The sequence below is a fragment of the Podarcis melisellensis genome, assembly GCF_964234715.1.
Source record: "Podarcis melisellensis genome assembly, chromosome: Z".
NCBI classification, from domain to species: domain Eukaryota; kingdom Metazoa; phylum Chordata; class Lepidosauria; order Squamata; family Lacertidae; genus Podarcis; species Podarcis melisellensis.
Window position 1 is genome coordinate 3,997,378 of NC_138547.1, and position 21,320 is coordinate 4,018,697.

The 21,320-nt window shown below is 43.4% G+C and overlaps 1 long non-coding RNA gene across 1 annotated transcript in view; it reads right to left on the reverse strand.

The window, feature by feature from the left end:
- LOC309361596 overlaps nt 1-21,320 on the reverse strand; it is a 150,485-nt gene that overhangs the window by 119,261 nt on the left and 9,904 nt on the right. The gene's annotated exons all lie outside the window — the stretch shown is intronic.

Below are 21,320 nucleotides of genomic sequence, written 5' to 3' on the forward strand. Positions count from 1 at the left end.
CATCTCCAGGCAGGGTTGCAGAGACCCTGATGATGATGATGGTAATAATAATAATAATAATAATAATAATAATAATAATAATAATAATAATTTATACCCCACCCATCTGGCTGGGCTTACCCAGCCACTCTGGGCGGCTTCCAACAAAATATTAAAATACAGTAATGCATCAAGCATTAAAAGCTTCCCTAAATAGGGCTGCCTTCAGATGTCTTCTTAAAGTCTGGTAGTTGTTGTTCTCTTTGACATCTGGTGGGAGGGTGTTCCACAGGGCAGGCGCCACTACCAAGAAGGCCCTCTGCCTGGTTCACTGTAACATGGCTTCTCACAGGGAGGGAACCGCCAGAAGTCCCTCGGCGCTGGACCTCAGTGTCCGTGTAGAAGGATGGGGGTGGAGACGCTCCTTCAGATATACTGGGCCGAGGCCGTTTAGGGCTTTAAAGGTCAGCACCAACACTTTGAATTGTGCTCAGAAATGTACTGGGAGCCAATGTAGGTCTTTCAGGATCGGTGTTATATGGTCTTGGTGGCTGCTCCCAGTCACCAGTCTAGCTGCCGCATTCTGATACCCTGTATAGCTGCTGCCAGTCCAGGCCGGAGAATCAACACTGTAGAGTTGGAAAAGATCCAGAGGGTCATCTGTTTCATGCCCCTACAATGCAGGAATAACAGTTAGCAAATCCCTGACAGTTGGCCATCCAACCTTTGTTTAAAAACCTAAAATGAAGAAGAGCCCACCACCTTCTGAGGTAGTCCATTCCACTGCCCAACAGCTGTTACTGTCAGAAAATTCTTCCTAATGTTTAGTCAGAATCTCCCCTCTTGTCATTTGAATCCATTGGTTTGAGTTCTCCCCTCTGGGGGAGAAAGCAAGCTTGCTCCGTCCTTCATGTGACAGCCTTTCTGCTTTTTCCCCTCAACGCTGGTAGATGTAAAAGGAACTAGACCCAAACATGAATGGAATCCCAACATTACAGGATTATAGCTTTTATCTTTGTGATGATTCCAACTGTCATCAGCTCAGCTGTGTGAGAGGACAACTGCATGGCAGGAGTTATAAAGGAAACTGCCTTATGCCAAGTCAGAAAGCTGGTGCATGTACCTCAATATTGTCCACTCTGACTGGCAGCAGCTCTCAAAGGTTTCCAAATAACATCAGAAGCGCCTGTTGGATCAGGCCAGTGGTCCACCTAGTCTAGCATCTTGTTCTCGCAGTGGCTGAACAATTGCCTGTGGGAAACCAGCAAGAAGGATTTGAGCGCAAGTGCCCTCTCTCTTCCCTCTTGTGGTCTCCAGCAACTGGTATTCAGAAGCGCTGCTGCCTCCAACTGTGGAAGCAGAGCAAAACCACAACTGCCCCTGAGGCAAGAGGGTAACTCCATCAAGTCCCCTCCTATGGGGATTCAAACTGCTGTCAAGACTCAGTCTCCATCATGGCAGGAGCTGGCCTCTCTTCCTGGACTGGATGCTCCTGGATCTGATCAGGTGTGGAGGTGGGTGGGGGCAGAGAGGATGCTTGTGTGGGGAGGGACTGCTCAGGAACAAGGCAGCCAGAGCCACTGGCATGGGTTGCAACTTTAAGGACTGTAAGCAGTGCCGGATTAAGTATAGGCTAAGTAGGCTGAGGCCTAGGGCCTCTAAATCTAGGGGGCCTCCCCAGCCCACCTGCCCCCCAGCAGGCAGCCTCCCCTCTCCCAAAATTGCAAACCCAAGACTTCACGCAAGGGCAGGGCAACTCAGGCCCAGCAACTATAAGACTCAGAGCCAGCCAGTGGGGCCCAATTTGAACTCTGGGGCCCAACTTAAAAAAATAATAATTGTGGGGCCCCAGTTCACAGCCCAAGTCTGCAGAATCTTAGAGATATAAATAAAATCCATCTAGATTGCCCTGGTGCAGGGGGCCCTTAGGAGCGGCCTGCAGGGCCCAGTTTGGCCCCATTACTCCAATTGCCTTCAGGCCAGCCCTGATGAGACTGTGCAGGGGTTGAACTGACAAGTCCTGCCCCTTTAAGTCCCTGGTGCCACTATTCAGAGTGCAAACTCCAGGACTCCAGAGCCAGCAGGCCCAGAGTCAACAGCCAGCTGCACAGCCTTCCCCAGCTCAAGGGTCAGGTCTGTAGTGGTCAGTGGGAGAGCCGGAGTGGGGAGCCGGCTGGGGCAGATAGACCAGGCAAGCAAGCTCTGCCAAGTCCCTTCCATTCCTTCCCTCCTCCTTGTCTTGAACAGAGCAAGGCAAGCACATGTGACTGGCACTGGCCTCACCCCTCCCAGGCAAGGAAGTCTATGTTTCTCGCTGCACAGAGCCCTGTCGGTGCCTGCAGCATGCACTGCAGATTGCCCACAGGCAGAGAGAGGCCTTGGAGATCAGGGAAGGCAGCAGTGGGAAGGGATCCTCGGAGGGATCCAGAACTACCTGTAGAAGGCAGGAGGCTAGGCTGCAGGTTGGTAACTGGACCTCATCCCAAGGGAAAATAAGTATAGGGATCAGTTCAGGGACAGAGGAACAGTGCAGTGGCGTAGCGTGGGTTGTCAGCACCCGGGGCAAGGCAAATAATTTGCGCCCCCTAACCTGTGGATTTTAGCAGGGGGCAGAGAGCTGCGAGCGCGAGCGCGCCCCCCCAGATGTTGCGCCCGGTGCGGCCGGGCCCCCCTGCACCCCCCACGATACGCCACTGGAACCGTGTTTTCTTCTCATTTTATTTGTGCCAGGTGGTGTTTTCCTTTCTGTGTTTGGTTTAAAGTGCCTTTTGTGTTTAAAATCCTGTTACTTGTAAATACCGGTAGTCAATAAAATCTTTATTCTTTGTTTAAAAGCCTAGCCTGGTGCTCTGACCACGGAGTCTCCCCCCGCTCTGTCCACTACCAGTGCCTTAAGAAGGGTCCTGGGAGGAGGAAAGCCCAAAAATGTGCAGGTGCCAACCCTCCAGGAGAAACCCAAAGCGGTTTTCATCTCCAAACCCCAGGAGACAGCCAGAGGGGTCTCACTGCCCCTCCAGAAAGGAATAGCGAAGTCAGTGAGCAATGGCAGCTACTGAAGAGTGATAGAAGCCCACCACGTTTGTCCAGTTGAAGATTTTTTTAATTTTTAGATTCTAATCTGAGCATGAGTAAAAGATTTGAAAGTGGTGCTAGCAAGCTCAAGAGATTAGAGATTCGAAAATGCTATGATAATGAAGTTAAGACCAATCACTGCTTTTGTGCATCAACCACTCATTGAAGCAACAAGAGCCAGCAGTGAAGCTATCCAGCCTGAGCTAAGTACTAGCATGCAACCAGAAAAAACCTCCCTGAAAGACTTAGCTGGATATATATTACCTTGAGTAATATCCCCATGTATGACTTATCTCGTGGGTAGGCAAACTAAGGCCCAGGGGCTGGATCCGGCCCAATCGACTTCTCAATACAGCCCGTGGACGGTCCAGGAATGAGCATGTTTTTACATGAGTAGAATGTGTCCTTTTATTTAAAATGCATCTCTGGGTTATTTGTGGGGCACAGGAATTCATTTTTTTTTTTTTTCAAAATATAGTCTGGCCCCCCACAAGGTCTGAGGGACAGTGGACCAGCCCCCTGCTGAAAAAGTTTGCTGACCCCTGACTTAGCTGGATATATTATATTACCTTGAGTATGACTGAAGTGTTAGTTCACCCTATAATTCTACATGGGAATATTATACAGTGGTACCTCTGGTTGCATACTTAATTCGTTCCGGAGGTCCGTTCTTAACCTGAAACCGATCTTAACCTGAAGCATCACTTTAGCTAATGGGGCCTCCTGCTGCTGCCGTCCCGCCAGAGCACAATTTCTGTTCTCATCCTGAAGCAAAGTTCTTAACCCGAGGTACTATTTCTGGGTTAGCGGAGTCTGTAACCTGAAGCGTCTGTAACCTGAAGCATATGTAACCCGAGGTACCACTGTACATCTCACTGTAGTGGGGAAGACTGTGGCCTGTGTGTTTGTGCTTAGTCTGCTGCCAAGGTGATATCTGTTGATGGGCAACATCAGTGCCCCTGCTCTTCCTTCTGTATCTTTCAACCAGACCTGGAATGCACAGCCATTCAAATAGAGGACATCTTCATACAGAGAACTGTCACCTGTCCACATCCTCTGATGGCACTGAAAACTGACAACTGTCTTCTGTAAAATAGGACACCTGAGCATCTTATATTTGCTGTTCTTCTGCTGATGAGTGAACGTGATGCCATTTCTCTTTCATCCCGGCCTTTTCCACATTCTGCATAATCTAAATAGGATCCATTTGTTTGTATATTTAGGTTTCTTCCTAAAAGAAGCATCCATGTAATCCACCTTGTCTTAGACACACACCAGTGATTTATCAGGGGAGCACCTTGCTTGATTTAGTTTTTTGGGGGGAGAGATAGATAAAAAGATAGAGAGAGAGGTTGCATTGGAAGTAAGCAAGGGCACTGCAGGGACTTGAACCCCGTCCTGGAAACCAGAAGTGCCAACCACCAGCCCCTTTTGCTTTTTTTGGGGGGGGGGCAATGCAACAAGGTGAAAAGCAAAACCTGAGCAAACACTCTGAATACAGAATGTTCTCTCAGGAAAAAAGAAAACCCTTAAGAGTTATGAAGTTGCAGACAGTACACAATCGATTCTTTTATTATTATTATTATTGTTATTATTATTATTTCATTTTACAATACAAGAATATAAAAACACATAACACAATTTTTCACAAATACATTTTTTGGAGTGCCCTCAGCTCCTCTGCAAGGTAGGACAAGATAGAAGTCCCTCCAGGTAGAAGCACGGAGAGTGACTGCATTAGGCTTTCGAGTTTGCAGCTCCTCTGAAAAAGTGATTGAATAACCAACATTGCTCAATACAAGCTCTTTGGAATATTTAGTTTGCATATTTGATGTAGTATTCCATTTGGAGCCTACCTTTTCTCTAACGGGCTCAGGGTGCTTGAATGGTCCCCCTCACTGCGACCTGAAAGAATCTTTGTACAAAGAGTTGCAGGCAGAACACAACACATATTTTCTCCTCAGCCAAGCACAAGATACTCACCTAGTTGACCTTCAGCCAGAAGACACACAACTGTATTGCTGGTATAGAGCAGTTAGAGATTAAAGGTAAAGGTAAAGGGACCCCTGACCATTAGGTCCAGTTGTGACCGACTCTGGGGTTGCGGTGCTCATCTCGCTTTATTGGCCAAGGGAGCCTGCGTACAGCTTCTGGGTCATGTGGCCAGCATAACTAAGCCGCGTCTGGCAAACCAGAGCAGCGCACGGAAATACTGTTTACCTTCCCACCGGAGCGGCACCTATTTATCTACTTGCACTTTGACGGGCTTTCGAACTGCTAGGTTGGCAGGAGCAGGGACCGAGCAATGGGAGCTCACCCTGTCACGGGGATTTGAACCACCGACCTTCTGATTGGAAAGTCCTATGTCCCACTTAGAGGTTACTTGTTAGTTATAATCGCCGCCTCTGATAATACAAAGTATTGCAGCTGAAGGTAACTAAGGGAGACGTTACAGACAAAGGAAGAAGTTTGCTACACCAGGTTTTTTAATATATTACCTTAGGAACAGAACTACTGGCAAGAATCAAAGTTTTAGTATTTGTCAGAAACCCAACAACTATCAATCCTATCATGCAAGTTTTCACCAAAAAGCCAGTAATACAATTTTAGACAAATTAAATTTCTAATAAAGTCTCAGCGTTAATGGATCGTGTTCCCCGCATTAAACAGACCTATTTGCACCCCAGGCAAAGAAAATTGGGAGCTACATGCCTCCTTTATCTACAGGATAGAGGGGTACAGATCTCTATTCCAAAATGTTTCACAAATGTGGGTTGTTATTATTTTGTGTGCCCCATTTGGTCATTAGTGAAACAATAAGCCACCCTCTTATTTACGAGTGAAAATGACCAGTCAGGATTCCTAAGCTTTCAATAACTTCTCAGTCAATTCAGCCTTATCTTGTGAGCCCCACCACACCCCTCTGGTCATTAGTGGAACGTTCAGCCACCCTCTTATGTATGAGTGAAAATGGCCAGAGAGTTTCAAATATTTGCACCCCAGGCAAAGAAAATTGGGAGCTACATGCCTCCTTTATCTACAGGATAGAGGGGTACAGATCTCTATTCCAAAATGTTTCACAAATGTGGGTTGTTATGATTTTGTGTGCCCCATTTGGTCATTAGTGGAACGTTCAGCCACCCTCTTATTTACGAGTGAAAATGGCCAGAGAGTTTCAAATATTTGCACCCCAGGCAAAGAAAATTGGGAGCTACATGCCTCCTTTATCTACAGGATAGAGGGGTACAGATCTCTATTCCAAAATGTTTCACAAATGTGGGTTGCTATGATTTTGGTCATTAGTGAAACAATAAGCCACCCTCTTATTTACGAGTGAAAATGACCAGGCAGGATTCCTAAGCTTTCAATAAGTTCTCAGTCAATTCAGCCTTATCTTGTGAGCCCCACCACATCCCTCTGGTCATTAGTGGAACGTTCAGCCACCCTTTTATGTATGAGTGAAAATGGCCAGAGAGTTTCAAATATTTGCACCCCAGGCAAAGAAAATTGGGAGCTACATGCCTCCTTCATCTACAGGATATAGGGGTACAGATCTCTATTCCAAAATGTTTCACAAATGTGGGTTGTTATGATTTTGTGTGCCCCATCTGGTCATTAGTGGAACGTTCAGCCACCCTCTTATTTACGAGTGAAAATGACCAGTCAGGATTCCTAAGCTTTCAATAACTTCTCAGTCAATTCAACCTTATCTTGTGAGCCCCACCACACCCCTCTGGTCATTAGTGGAACGTTCAGCCACCCTCTTATGTATGAGTGAAAATGGCCAGAGAGTTTCAAATATTTCAGCCTTACCATTAGCAGACAAAGTTTTCTGCCCTTTATGTACAGGAAAAAATGGTCAAGGCTCATTCCTACTAATTATGAATTTGTATGTGCTTAAACATTTCCTGGACTTTAGCATGTCTGAAGTTTTGCTTACAAATGGCTGACAAAATGGTGGAAACCCCTAAATACCCACTCCAATCCTTACAGACCATTTCCTTCCATACAACCATAGATTTGCAGGGTTGGAAGAGACCCTGGGGTCAGCTAGTCCAACTATCTGAAATACAGGAAACCCAGCAGCTATCAACCCTATCATTCAAGTTTTCACCAAAAAGCCAGTAATACAATTTTGGACAAATTAAATTTCTAATAAAGTCTCAGCATTAATGGATCGTCTTCCACAGCATTAAACAGACCTATTTGCACCCCAGGCAAGGAAAATTGGGAGCTACATGCCTCCTTTATCTACAGGATATAGGGGTACAGATCTCTATTCCAAAATGTTTCACAAATGTGGGTTGTTATGATTTTGTGTGCCCCATTTGGTCATTAGTGGAACGTTCAGCCACCCTCTTATTTACGAGTGAAAATGACCAGTCAGGATTCCTAAGCTTTCAATAACTTCTCAGTCAATTCAGCCTTATCTTGTGAGCCCCACCACACCCCTCTGGTCATTAGATATAGGGGTACAGATCCCTATTCCAAAATGTTTCACAAATGTGGGTTGTTATGATTTTGTGTGCCCCATTTGGTCATTAGTGGAACGTTCAGCCACCCTCTTATTTACGAGTGAAAATGACCAGTCAGGATTCCTAAGCTTTCAATAACTTCTCAGTCAATTCAGCCTTATCTTGTGAGCCCCACCACACCCCTCTGGTCATTAGTGGAACGTTCAGCCACCCTCTTATGTATGAGTGAAAATGGCCAGAGAGTTTCAAATATTTGCACACCAGGCAAAATAAACGGGGAGCTACATGCCTCCTTTATCTACAGGATATAGGGGTACAGATCTCTATTTCAAAATGTTTCACAAATGTGGGTTGTTATGATTTTGTGTGCCCCATTTGGTCATTAGTGGAACGTTCAGCCACCCTCTTATTTAGGAGTGAAAATGACCAGTCAGGATTCCTAAGCTTTCAATAACTTCTCAGTCAATTCAGCCTTATCTTGTGAGCCCCACCACACCCCTCTGGTCATTAGTGGAACGTTCAGCCACCCTCTTATGTATGAGTGAAAATGGCCAGAGAGTTTCAAATATTTCAGCCTTACCATTAGCAGACAAAGTTTTCTGCCCTTTATGTACAGGAAAAAATGGTCAAGGCTCATTCCTACTAATTATGAATTTGTATGTGCTTAAACGTTTGCTGGACTTTAGCATGTCTGAGGATTTGCTTACAAATGGCTGACAAAATGGTGGAAACCCCTAAATACCCACTCCAATCCTTGCAGACCATTTCCTTCCATACAACTATAGATTTGCAGGGTTGGAAGAGACCCTGGGGTCACCTAGTCCAACTATCTGAAATACAGGAAACCCAGCAGTTATCAACCCTATCATGCAAGTTTTCACCAAAAAGCCAGTAATACAATTTTGGACAAATTAAATTTCTAATAAAGTCTCAGCATTAATGGATTGTGTTCCCCGCATTAAACAGACCTATTTGCACCCCAGGCAAAGAAAATTGGGAGCTACATGCCTCCTTTATCTACAGGATAGAGGGGTACAGATCTCTATTCCAAAATGTTTCACAAATGTGGGTTGTTATGATTTTGGTCATTAGTGAAACAATAAGCCACCCTCTTATTTACGAGTGAAAATTACCAGTCAGGATTCCTAAGCTTTCAATAACTTCTCAGTCAATTCAGCCTTATCTTGTGAGCCCCACCACACCCCTCTGGTCATTAGATATAGGGGTACAGATCCCTATTCCAAAATGTTTCACAAATGTGGGTTGTTATGATTTTGTGTGCCCCATTTGGTCATTAGTGGAACGTTCAGCCACCCTCTTATTTACGAGTGAAAATGACCAGTCAGGATTCCTAAGCTTTCAATAACTTCTCAGTCAATTCAGCCTTATCTTGTGAGCCCCACCACACCCCTCTGGTCATTAGTGGAACGTTCAGCCACCCTCTTATTTATGAGTGAAAATGACCAGTCAGGATTCCTAAGCTTTCAATAACTTCTCAGTCAATTCAGCCTTATCTTGTGAGCCCCACCACACCCCTCTGGTCATTAGTGGAACGTTCAGCCACCCTCTTATGTATGAGTGAAAATGGCCAGAGAGTTATAAATATATGCCCCCCAGGCAAAAAAAACTGGGAGCTACATGCCTCCTTTATCTACAGGATAGAGGGGTACAGATCTCTATTCCAAAATGTTTCACAAATGTGGGTTGTTATGATTTTGTGTGCCCCATTTGGTCATTAGTGGAACGTTCAGCCACCCTCTTATTTACGAGTGAAAATGGCCAGAGAGTTTCAAATATTTGCACCCCAGGCAAAGAAAATTGGGAGCTACATGCCTCCTTTATCTACAGGATAGAGGGGTACAGATCTCTATTCCAAAATGTTTCACAAATGTGGGTTGCTATGATTTTGGTCATTAGTGAAACAATAAGCCACCCTCTTATTTACGAGTGAAAATGACCAGGCAGGATTCCTAAGCTTTCAATAAGTTCTCAGTCAATTCAGCCTTATCTTGTGAGCCCCACCACATCCCTCTGGTCATTAGTGGAACGTTCAGCCACCCTTTTATGTATGAGTGAAAATGGCCAGAGAGTTTCAAATATTTGCACCCCAGGCAAAGAAAATTGGGAGCTACATGCCTCCTTCATCTACAGGATATAGGTGTACAGATCTCTATTCCAAAATATTTCACAAATGTGGGTTGTTATGATTTTGTGTGCCCCATCTGGTCATTAGTGGAACGTTCAGCCACCCTCTTATTTACGAGTGAAAATGACCAGTCAGGATTCCTAAGCTTTCAATAACTTCTCAGTCAATTCAACCTTATCTTGTGAGCCCCACCACATCCCTCTGGTCATTAGTGGAACGTTCAGCCACCCTCTTATGTATGAGTGAAAATGGCCAGAGAGTTTCAAATATTTCAGCCTTACCATTAGCAGACAAAGTTTTCTGCCCTTTATGTACAAGAAAAAATGGTCAAGGCTCATTCCTACTAATTATGAATTTGTATGTGCTTAAACGTTTGCTGGACTTTAGCATGTCTGAAGTTTTGCTTACAAATGGCTGACAAAATGGTGGAAACCCCTAAATACCCACTCCAATCCTTGCAGACCATTTCCTTCCATACAACCATAGATTTGCAGGGTTGGAAGAGACCCTGGGGTCACCTAGTCCAACTATCTGAAATACAGGAAACCCAGCAGCTATCAACCCTATCATTCAAGTTTTCACCAAAAAGCCAGTAATACAATTTTGGACAAATTAAATTTCTAATAAAGTCTCAGCATTAATGGATCGTCTTCCACAGCATTAAACAGACCTATTTGCACCCCAGGCAAGGAAAATTGGGAGCTACATGCCTCCTTTGTCTACAGGATATAGGGGTACAGATCTCTATTCCAAAATGTTTCACAAATGTGGGTTGTTATGATTTTGTGTGCCCCATTTGGTCATTAGTGGAACGTTCAGCCACCCTCTTATTTACGAGTGAAAATGACCAGTCAGGATTCCTAAGCTTTCAATAACTTCTCAGTCAATTCAGCCTTATCTTGTGAGCCCCACCACACCCCTCTGGTCATTAGATATAGGGGTACAGATCCCTATTCCAAAATGTTTCACAAATGTGGGTTGTTATGATTTTGTGTGCCCCATTTGGTCATTAGTGGAACGTTCAGCCACCCTCTTATTTACGAGTGAAAATGACCAGTCAGGATTCCTAAGCTTTCAATAACTTCTCAGTCAATTCAGCCTTATCTTGTGAGCCCCACCACACCCCTCTGGTCATTAGTGGAACGTTCAGCCAACCTCTTATTTATGAGTGAAAATGACCAGTCAGGATTCCTAAGCTTTCAATAACTTCTCAGTCAATTCAGCCTTATCTTGTGAGCCCCACCACACCCCTCTGGTCATTAGTGGAACGTTCAGCCACCCTCTTATGTATGAGTGAAAATGGCCAGAGAGTTATAAATATATGCCCCCCAGGCAAAAAAAACTGGGAGCTACATGCCTCCTTTATCTACAGGATAGAGGGGTACAGATCTCTATTCCAAAATGTTTCACAAATGTGGGTTGTTATGATTTTGTGTGCCCCATTTGGTCATTAGTGGAACGTTCAGCCACCCTCTTATTTACGAGTGAAAATGACCAGTCAGGATTCCTAAGCTTTCAATAACTTCTCAGTCAATTCAGCCTTATCTTGTGAGCCCCACCACACCCCTCTGGTCATTAGTGGAACGTTCAGCCACCCTCTTATGTATGAGTGAAAATGGCCAGAGAGTTTCAAATATTTCAGCCTTACCATTAGCAGACAAAGTTTTCTGCCCTTTATGTACAGGAAAAAATGGTCAAGGCTCATTCCTACTAATTATGAATTTGTATGTGCTTAAACGTTTGCTGGACTTTAGCATGTCTGAGGATTTGCTTACAAATGGCTGACAAAATGGTGGAAACCCCTAAATACCCACTCCAATCCTTGCAGACCATTTCCTTCCATACAACCATAGATTTGCAGGGTTGGAAGAGACCCTGGGGTCACCTAGTCCAACTATCTGAAATACAGGAAACCCAGCAGTTATCAACCCTATCATGCAAGTTTTCACCAAAAAGCCAGTAATACAATTTTGGACAAATTAAATTTCTAATAAAGTCTCAGCATTAATGGATTGTGTTCCCCGCATTAAACAGACCTATTTGCACCCCAGGCAAAGAAAATTGGGAGCTACATGCCTCCTTTATCTACAGGATAGAGGGGTACAGATCTCTATTCCAAAATGTTTCACAAATGTGGGTTGTTATGATTTTGGTCATTAGTGAAACAATAAGCCACCCTCTTATTTACGAGTGAAAATGACCAGTCAGGATTCCTAAGCTTTCAATAACTTCTCAGTCAATTCAGCCTTATCTTGTGAGCCCCACCACACCCCTCTGGTCATTAGATATAGGGGTACAGATCCCTATTCCAAAATGTTTCACAAATGTGGGTTGTTATGATTTTGTGTGCCCCATTTGGTCATTAGTGGAACGTTCAGCCACCCTCTTATTTACGAGTGAAAATGACCAGTCAGGATTCCTAAGCTTTCAATAACTTCTCAGTCAATTCAGCCTTATCTTGTGAGCCCCACCACACCCCTCTGGTCATTAGTGGAACGTTCAGCCACCCTCTTATTTATGAGTGAAAATGACCAGTCAGGATTCCTAAGCTTTCAATAACTTCTCAGTCAATTCAGCCTTATCTTGTGAGCCCCACCACACCCCTCTGGTCATTAGTGGAACGTTCAGCCACCCTCTTATGTATGAGTGAAAATGGCCAGAGAGTTTCAAATATATGCCCCCCAGGCAAAAAAAACTGGGAGCTACATGCCTCCTTTATCTACAGGATAGAGGGGTACAGATCTCTATTCCAAAATGTTTCACAAATGTGGGTTGTTATGATTTTGTGTGCCCCATTTGGTCATTAGTGGAACGTTCAGCCACCCTCTTATTTACGAGTGAAAATGGCCAGAGAGTTTCAAGTATTTGCACCCCAGGCAAAGAAAATTGGGAGCTACATGCCTCCTTTATCTACAGGATAGAGGGGTACCGATCTCTATTCCAAAATGTTTCACAAATGTGGGTTGCTATGATTTTGGTCATTAGTGAAACAATAAGCCACCCTCTTATTTACGAGTGAAAATGACCAGGCAGGATTCCTAAGCTTTCAATAAGTTCTCAGTCAATTCAGCCTTATCTTGTGAGCCCCACCACATCCCTCTGGTCATTAGTGGAACGTTCAGCCACCCTTTTATGTATGAGTGAAAATGGCCAGAGAGTTTCAAATATTTGCACCCCAGGCAAAGAAAATTGGGAGCTACATGCCTCCTTCATCTACAGGATATAGGGGTACAGATCTCTATTCCAAAATGTTTCACAAATGTGGGTTGTTATGATTTTGTGTGCCCCATCTGGTCATTAGTGGAACGTTCAGCCACCCTCTTATTTACGAGTGAAAATGACCAGTCAGGATTCCTAAGCTTTCAATAACTTCTCAGTCAATTCAACCTTATCTTGTGAGCCCCACCACATCCCTCTGGTCATTAGTGGAACGTTCAGCCACCCTCTTATGTATGAGTGAAAATGGCCAGAGAGTTTCAAATATTTCAGCCTTACCATTAGCAGACAAAGTTTTCTGCCCTTTATGTACAGGAAAAAATGGTCAAGGCTCATTCCTACTAATTATGAATTTGTATGTGCTTAAACGTTTGCTGGACTTTAGCATGTCTGAAGTTTTGCTTACAAATGGCTGTCAAAATGGTGGAAACCCCTAAATACCCACTCCAATCCTTGCAGACCATTTCCTTCCATACAACCATAGATTTGCAGGGTTGGAAGAGACCCTGGGGTCACCTAGTCCAACTATCTGAAATACAGGAAACCCAGCAGCTATCAACCCTATCATTCAAGTTTTCACCAAAAAGCCAGTAATACAATTTTGGACAAATTAAATTTCTAATAAAGTCTCAGCATTAATGGATCGTCTTCCACAGCATTAAACAGACCTATTTGCACCCCAGGCAAGGAAAATTGGGAGCTACATGCCTCCTTTATCTACAGGATATAGGGGTACAGATCTCTATTCCAAAAATGTTTCACAAATGTGGGTTGTTATGATTTTGTGTGCCCCATTTGGTCATTAGTGGAACGTTCAGCCACCCTCTTATTTACGAGTGAAAATGACCAGTCAGGATTCCTAAGCTTTCAATAACTTCTCAGTCAATTCAGCCTTATCTTGTGAGCCCCACCACACCCCTCTGGTCATTAGATATAGGGGTACAGATCCCTATTCCAAAATGTTTCACAAATGTGGGTTGTTATGATTTTGTGTGCCCCATTTGGTCATTAGTGGAACGTTCAGCCACCCTCTTATATACGAGTGAAAATGACCAGTCAGGATTCCTAAGCTTTCAATAACTTCTCAGTCAATTCAGCCTTATCTTGTGAGCCCCACCACACCCCTCTGGTCATTAGTGGAACGTTCAGCCACCCTCTTATGTATGAGTGAAAATGGCCAGAGAGTTTCAAATATTTGCACACCAGGCAAAATAAACGGGGAGCTACATGCCTCCTTTATCTACAGGATATAGGGGTACAGATCTCTATTCCAAAATGTTTCACAAATGTGGGTTGCTATGATTTTGTGTGCCCCATTTGGTCATTAGTGGAACGTTCAGCCACCCTCTTATTTACGAGTGAAAATGACCAGTCAGGATTCCTAAGCTTTCAATAACTTCTCAGTCAATTCAGCCTTATCTTGTGAGCCCCACCACACCCCTCTGGTCATTAGTGGAACGTTCAGCCACCCTTTTATGTATGAGTGAAAATGGCCAGAGAGTTTCAAATATTTGCACCCCAGGCAAAAAAAACTGGGAGCTACATGCCTCCTTTATCTACAGGATAGAGGGGTACAGATCTCTATTCCAAAATGTTTCACAAATGTGGGTTGTTATGATTTTGTGTGCCCCATCTGGTCATTAGTGGAACGTTCAGCCACCCTCTTATTTACGAGTGAAAATGACCAGTAAGGATTCCTAAGCTTTCAATAACTTCTCAGTCAATTCAGCCTTATCTTGTGAGCCCCACCACACCCCTCTGGTCATTAGTGGAAGGTTCAGCCACCCTCTTATGTATGAGTGAAAATGGCCAGAGAGTTTCAAATATTTCAGCCTTACCATTAGCAGACAAAGTTTTCTGCCCTTTATGTACAGGAAAAAATGGTCAAGGCTCATTCCTACTAATTATGAATTTGTATGTGCTTAAACGTTTGCTGGACTTTAGCATGTCTGAGGATTTGCTTACAAATGGTTGACAAAATGGTGGAAACCCCTAAATACCCACTCCAATCCTTGCAGACCATTTCCTTCCATACAACCATAGATTTGCAGGGTTGGAAGAGACCCTGGGGTCACCTAGTCCAACTATCTGAAATACAGGAAACCCAGCAGTTATCAACCCTATCATGCAAGTTTTCACCAAAAAGCCAGTAATACAATTTTGGACAAATTAAATTTCTAATAAAGTCTCAGCATTAATGGATTGTGTTCCCCGCATTAAACAGACCTATTTGCACCCCAGGCAAAGAAAATTGGGAGCTACATGCCTCCTTTATCTACAGGATAGAGGGGTACAGATCTCTATTCCAAAATGTTTCACAAATGTGGGTTGTTATGATTTTGGTCATTAGTGAAACAATAAGCCACCCTCTTATTTACGAGTGAAAATGACCAGTCAGGATTCCTAAGCTTTCAATAACTTCTCAGTCAATTCAGCCTTATCTTGTGAGCCCCACCACACCCCTCTGGTCATTAGATATAGGGGTACAGATCCCTATTCCAAAATGTTTCACAAATGTGGGTTGTTATGATTTTGTGTGCCCCATTTGGTCATTAGTGGAACGTTCAGCCACCCTCTTATTTACGAGTGAAAATGACCAGTCAGGATTCCTAAGCTTTCAATAACTTCTCAGTCAATTCAGCCTTATCTTGTGAGCCCCACCACACCCCTCTGGTCATTAGTGGAACGTTCAGCCACCCTCTTATTTATGAGTGAAAATGACCAGTCAGGATTCCTAAGCTTTCAATAACTTCTCAGTCAATTCAGCCTTATCTTGTGAGCCCCACCACACCCCTCTGGTCATTAGTGGAACGTTCAGCCACCCTCTTATGTATGAGTGAAAATGGCCAGAGAGTTTCAAATATATGCCCCCCAGGCAAAAAAAACTGGGAGCTACATGCCTCCTTTATCTACAGGATAGAGGGGTACAGATCTCTATTCCAAAATGTTTCACAAATGTGGGTTGTTATGATTTTGTGTGCCCCATTTGGTCATTAGTGGAACGTTCAGCCACCCTCTTATTTACGAGTGAAAATGGCCAGAGAGTTTCAAGTATTTGCACCCCAGGCAAAGAAAATTGGGAGCTACATGCCTCCTTTATCTACAGGATAGAGGGGTACCGATCTCTATTCCAAAATGTTTCACAAATGTGGGTTGCTATGATTTTGGTCATTAGTGAAACAATAAGCCACCCTCTTATTTACGAGTGAAAATGACCAGGCAGGATTCCTAAGCTTTCAATAAGTTCTCAGTCAATTCAGCCTTATCTTGTGAGCCCCACCACATCCCTCTGGTCATTAGTGGAACGTTCAGCCACCCTTTTATGTATGAGTGAAAATGGCCAGAGAGTTTCAAATATTTGCACCCCAGGCAAAGAAAATTGGGAGCTACATGCCTCCTTCATCTACAGGATATAGGGGTACAGATCTCTATTCCAAAATGTTTCACAAATGTGGGTTGTTATGATTTTGTGTGCCCCATCTGGTCATTAGTGGAACGTTCAGCCACCCTCTTATTTACGAGTGAAAATGACCAGTCAGGATTCCTAAGCTTTCAATAACTTCTCAGTCAATTCAACCTTATCTTGTGAGCCCCACCACATCCCTCTGGTCATTAGTGGAACGTTCAGCCACCCTCTTATGTATGAGTGAAAATGGCCAGAGAGTTTCAAATATTTCAGCCTTACCATTAGCAGACAAAGTTTTCTGCCCTTTATGTACAGGAAAAAATGGTCAAGGCTCATTCCTACTAATTATGAATTTGTATGTGCTTAAACGTTTGCTGGACTTTAGCATGTCTGAAGTTTTGCTTACAAATGGCTGACAAAATGGTGGAAACCCCTAAATACCCACTCCAATCCTTGCAGACCATTTCCTTCCATACAACCATAGATTTGCAGGGTTGGAAGAGACCCTGGGGTCACCTAGTCCAACTATCTGAAATACAGGAAACCCAGCAGCTATCAACCCTATCATTCAAGTTTTCACCAAAAAGCCAGTAATACAATTTTGGACAAATTAAATTTCTAATAAAGTCTCAGCAATAATGGATCGTCTTCCACAGCATTAAACAGACCTATTTGCACCCCAGGCAAGGAAAATTGGGAGCTACATGCCTCCTTTATCTACAGGATATAGGGGTACAGATCTCTATTCCAAAATGTTTCACAAATGTGGGTTGTTATGATTTTGTGTGCCCCATTTGGTCATTAGTGGAACGTTCAGCCACCCTCTTATTTACGAGTGAAAATGACCAGTCAGGATTCCTAAGCTTTCAATAACTTCTCAGTCAATTCAGCCTTATCTTGTGAGCCCCACCACACCCCTCTGGTCATTAGATATAGGGGTACAGATCCCTATTCCAAAATGTTTCACAAATGTGGGTTGTTATGATTTTGTGTGCCCCATTTGGTCATTAGTGGAACGTTCAGCCACCCTCTTATTTACGAGTGAAAATGGCCAGAGAGTTTCAAATATTTGCACCCCAGGCAAAGAAAATTGGGAGCTACATGCCTCCTTTATCTACAGGATAGAGGGGTACAGATCTCTATTCCAAAATGTTTCACAAATGTGGGTTGCTATGATTTTGGTCATTAGTGAAACAATAAGCCACCCTCTTATTTACGAGTGAAAATGACCAGGCAGGATTCCTAAGCTTTCAATAAGTTCTCAGTCAATTCAGCCTTATCTTGTGAGCCCCACCACATCCCTCTGGTCATTAGTGGAACGTTCAGCCACCCTTTTATGTATGAGTGAAAATGGCCAGAGAGTTTCAAATATTTGCACCCCAGGCAAAGAAAATTGGGAGCTACATGCCTCCTTCATCTACAGGATATAGGGGTACAGATCTCTATTCCAAAATGTTTCACAAATGTGGGTTGTTATGATTTTGTGTGCCCCATCTGGTCATTAGTGGAACGTTCAGCCACCCTCTTATTTACGAGTGAAAATGACCAGTCAGGATTCCTAAGCTTTCAATAACTTCTCAGTCAATTCAACCTTATCTTGTGAGCCCCACCACATCCCTCTGGTCATTAGTGGAACGTTCAGCCACCCTCTTATGTATGAGTGAAAATGGCCAGAGAGTTTCAAATATTTCAGCCTTACCATTAGCAGACAAAGTTTTCTGCCCTTTATGTACAGGAAAAAATGGTCAAGGCTCATTCCTACTAATTATGAATTTGTATGTGCTTAAACGTTTGCTGGACTTTAGCATGTCTGAAGTTTTGCTTACAAATGGCTGTCAAAATGGTGGAAACCCCTAAATACCCACTCCAATCCTTGCAGACCATTTCCTTCCATACAACCATAGATTTGCAGGGTTGGAAGAGACCCTGGGGTCACCTAGTCCAACTATCTGAAATACAGGAAACCCAGCAGCTATCAACCCTATCATTCAAGTTTTCACCAAAAAGCCAGTAATACAATTTTGGACAAATTAAATTTCTAATAAAGTCTCAGCATTAATGGATCGTCTTCCACAGCATTAAACAGACCTATTTGCACCCCAGGCAAGGAAAATTGGGAGCTACATGCCTCCTTTATCTACAGGATATAGGGGTACAGATCTCTATTCCAAAAATGTTTCACAAATGTGGGTTGTTATGATTTTGTGTGCCCCATTTGGTCATTAGTGGAACGTTCAGCCACCCTCTTATTTACGAGTGAAAATGACCAGTCAGGATTCCTAAGCTTTCAATAACTTCTCAGTCAATTCAGCCTTATCTTGTGAGCCCCACCACACCCCTCTGGTCATTAGATATAGGGGTACAGATCCCTATTCCAAAATGTTTCACAAATGTGGGTTGTTATGATTTTGTGTGCCCCATTTGGTCATTAGTGGAACGTTCAGCCACCCTCTTATTTACGAGTGAAAATGACCAGTCAGGATTCCTAAGCTTTCAATAACTTCTCAGTCAATTCAGCCTTATCTTGTGAGCCCCACCACACCCCTCTGGTCATTAGTGGAACGTTCAGCCACCCTCTTATGTATGAGTGAAAATGGCCAGAGAGTTTCAAATATTTGCACACCAGGCAAAATAAACGGGGAGCTACATGCCTCCTTTATCTACAGGATATAGGGGTACAGATCTCTATTCCAAAATGTTTCACAAATGTGGGTTGCTATGATTTTGTGTGCCCCATTTGGTCATTAGTGGAACGTTCAGCCACCCTCTTATTTACGAGTGAAAATGACCAGTCAGGATTCCTAAGCTTTCAATAACTTCTCAGTCAATTCAGCCTTATCTTGTGAGCCCCACCACACCCCTCTGGTCATTAGTGGAACGTTCAGCCACCCTTTTATGTATGAGTGAAAATGGCCAGAGAGTTTCAAATATTTGCACCCCAGGCAAAAAAAACTGGGAGCTACATGCCTCCTTTATCTACAGGATAGAGGGGTACAGATCTCTATTCCAAAATGTTTCACAAATGTGGGTTGTTATGATTTTGTGTGCCCCATCTGGTCATTAGTGGAACGTTCAGCCACCCTCTTATTTACGAGTGAAAATGACCAGTAAGGATTCCTAAGCTTTCAATAACTTCTCAGTCAATTCAGCCTTATCTTGTGAGCCCCACCACACCCCTCTGGTCATTAGTGGAAGGTTCAGCCACCCTCTTATGTATGAGTGAAAATGGCCAGAGAGTTTCAAATATTTCAGCCTTACCATTAGCAGACAAAGTTTTCTGCCCTTTATGTACAGGAAAAAATGGTCAAGGCTCATTCCTACTAATTATGAATTTGTATGTGCTTAAACGTTTGCTGGACTTTAGCATGTCTGAGGATTTGCTTACAAATGGCTGACAAAATGGTGGAAACCCCTAAATACCCACTCCAATCCTTGCAGACCATTTCCTTCCATACAACCATAGATTTGCAGGGTTGGAAGAGACCCTGGGGTCACCTAGTCCAACTATCTGAAATACAGGAAACCCAGCAGTTATCAACCCTATCATGCAAGTTTTCACCAAAAAGCCAGTAATACAATTTTGGACAAATTAAATTTCTAATAAAGTCTCAGCATTAATGGATTGTGTTCCCCGCATTAAACAGACCTATTTGCACCCCAGGCAAAGAAAATTGGGAGCTACATGCCTCCTTTATCTACAGGATAGAGGGGTACAGATCTCTATTCCAAAATGTTTCACAAATGTGGGTTGTTATGATTTTGGTCATTAGTGAAACAATAAGCCACCCTCTTATTTACGAGTGAAAATGACCAGTCAGGATTCCTAAGCTTTCAATAACTTCTCAGTCAATTCAGCCTTATCTTGTGAGCCCCACCACACCCCTCTGGTCATTAGATATAGGGGTACAGATCCCTATTCCAAAATGTTTCACAAATGTGGGTTGTTATGATTTTGTGTGCCCCATTTGGTCATTAGTGGAACGTTCAGCCACCCTCTTATTTACGAGTGAAAATGACCAGGCAGGATTCCTAAGCTTTCAATAACTTCTCAGTCAATTCAGCCTTATCTTGTGAGCCCCACCACACCCCTCTGGTCATTAGTGGAACGTTCAGCCACCCTCTTATTTATGAGTGAAAATGACCAGTCAGGATTCCTAAGCTTTCAATAACTTCTCAGTCAATTCAGCCTTATCTTGTGAGCCCCACCACACCCCTCTGGTCATAAGTGGAACGTTCAGCCACCCTCTTATGTATGAGTGAAAATGGCCAGAGAGTTATAAATATATGCCCCCCAGGCAAAAAAAACTGGGAGCTACATGCCTCCTTTATCTACAGGATATAGGGGTACAGATCTCTATTCCAAAATGTTTCACAAATGTGGGTTGTTATGATTTTGTGTGCCCCATTTGGTCATTAGTGGAACGTTCAGCCACCCTCTTATGTATGAGTGAAAATGGCCAGAGAGTTTCAAATATTTCAGCCTTACCATTAGCAGACAAAGTTTTCTGCCCTTTATGTACAGGAAAAAATGGTCAAGGCTCATTCCTACTAATTATGAATTTGTATGTGCTTAAACGTTTGCTGGACTTTAGCATGTCTGAAGTTTTGCTTACAAATGGCTGTCAAAATGGTGGAAACCCCTAAATACCCACTCCAATCCTTGCAGACCATTTCCTTCCATACAACCATAGATTTGCAGGGTTGGAAGAGACCCTGGGGTCACCTAGTCCAACTATCTGAAATACAGGAAACCCAGCAGCTATCAACCCTATCATTCAAGTTTTCACCAAAAAGCCAGTAATACAATTTTGGACAAATTAAATTTCTAATAAAGTCTCAGCATTAATGGATCGTCTTCCACAGCATTAAACAGACCTATTTGCACCCCAGGCAAGGAAAATTGGGAGCTACATGCCTCCTTTATCTACAGGATAGAGGGGTACAGATCTCTATTCCAAAATGTTTCACAAATGTGGGTTGTTATGATTTTGTGTGCCCCATTTGGTCATTAGTGGAACGTTCAGCC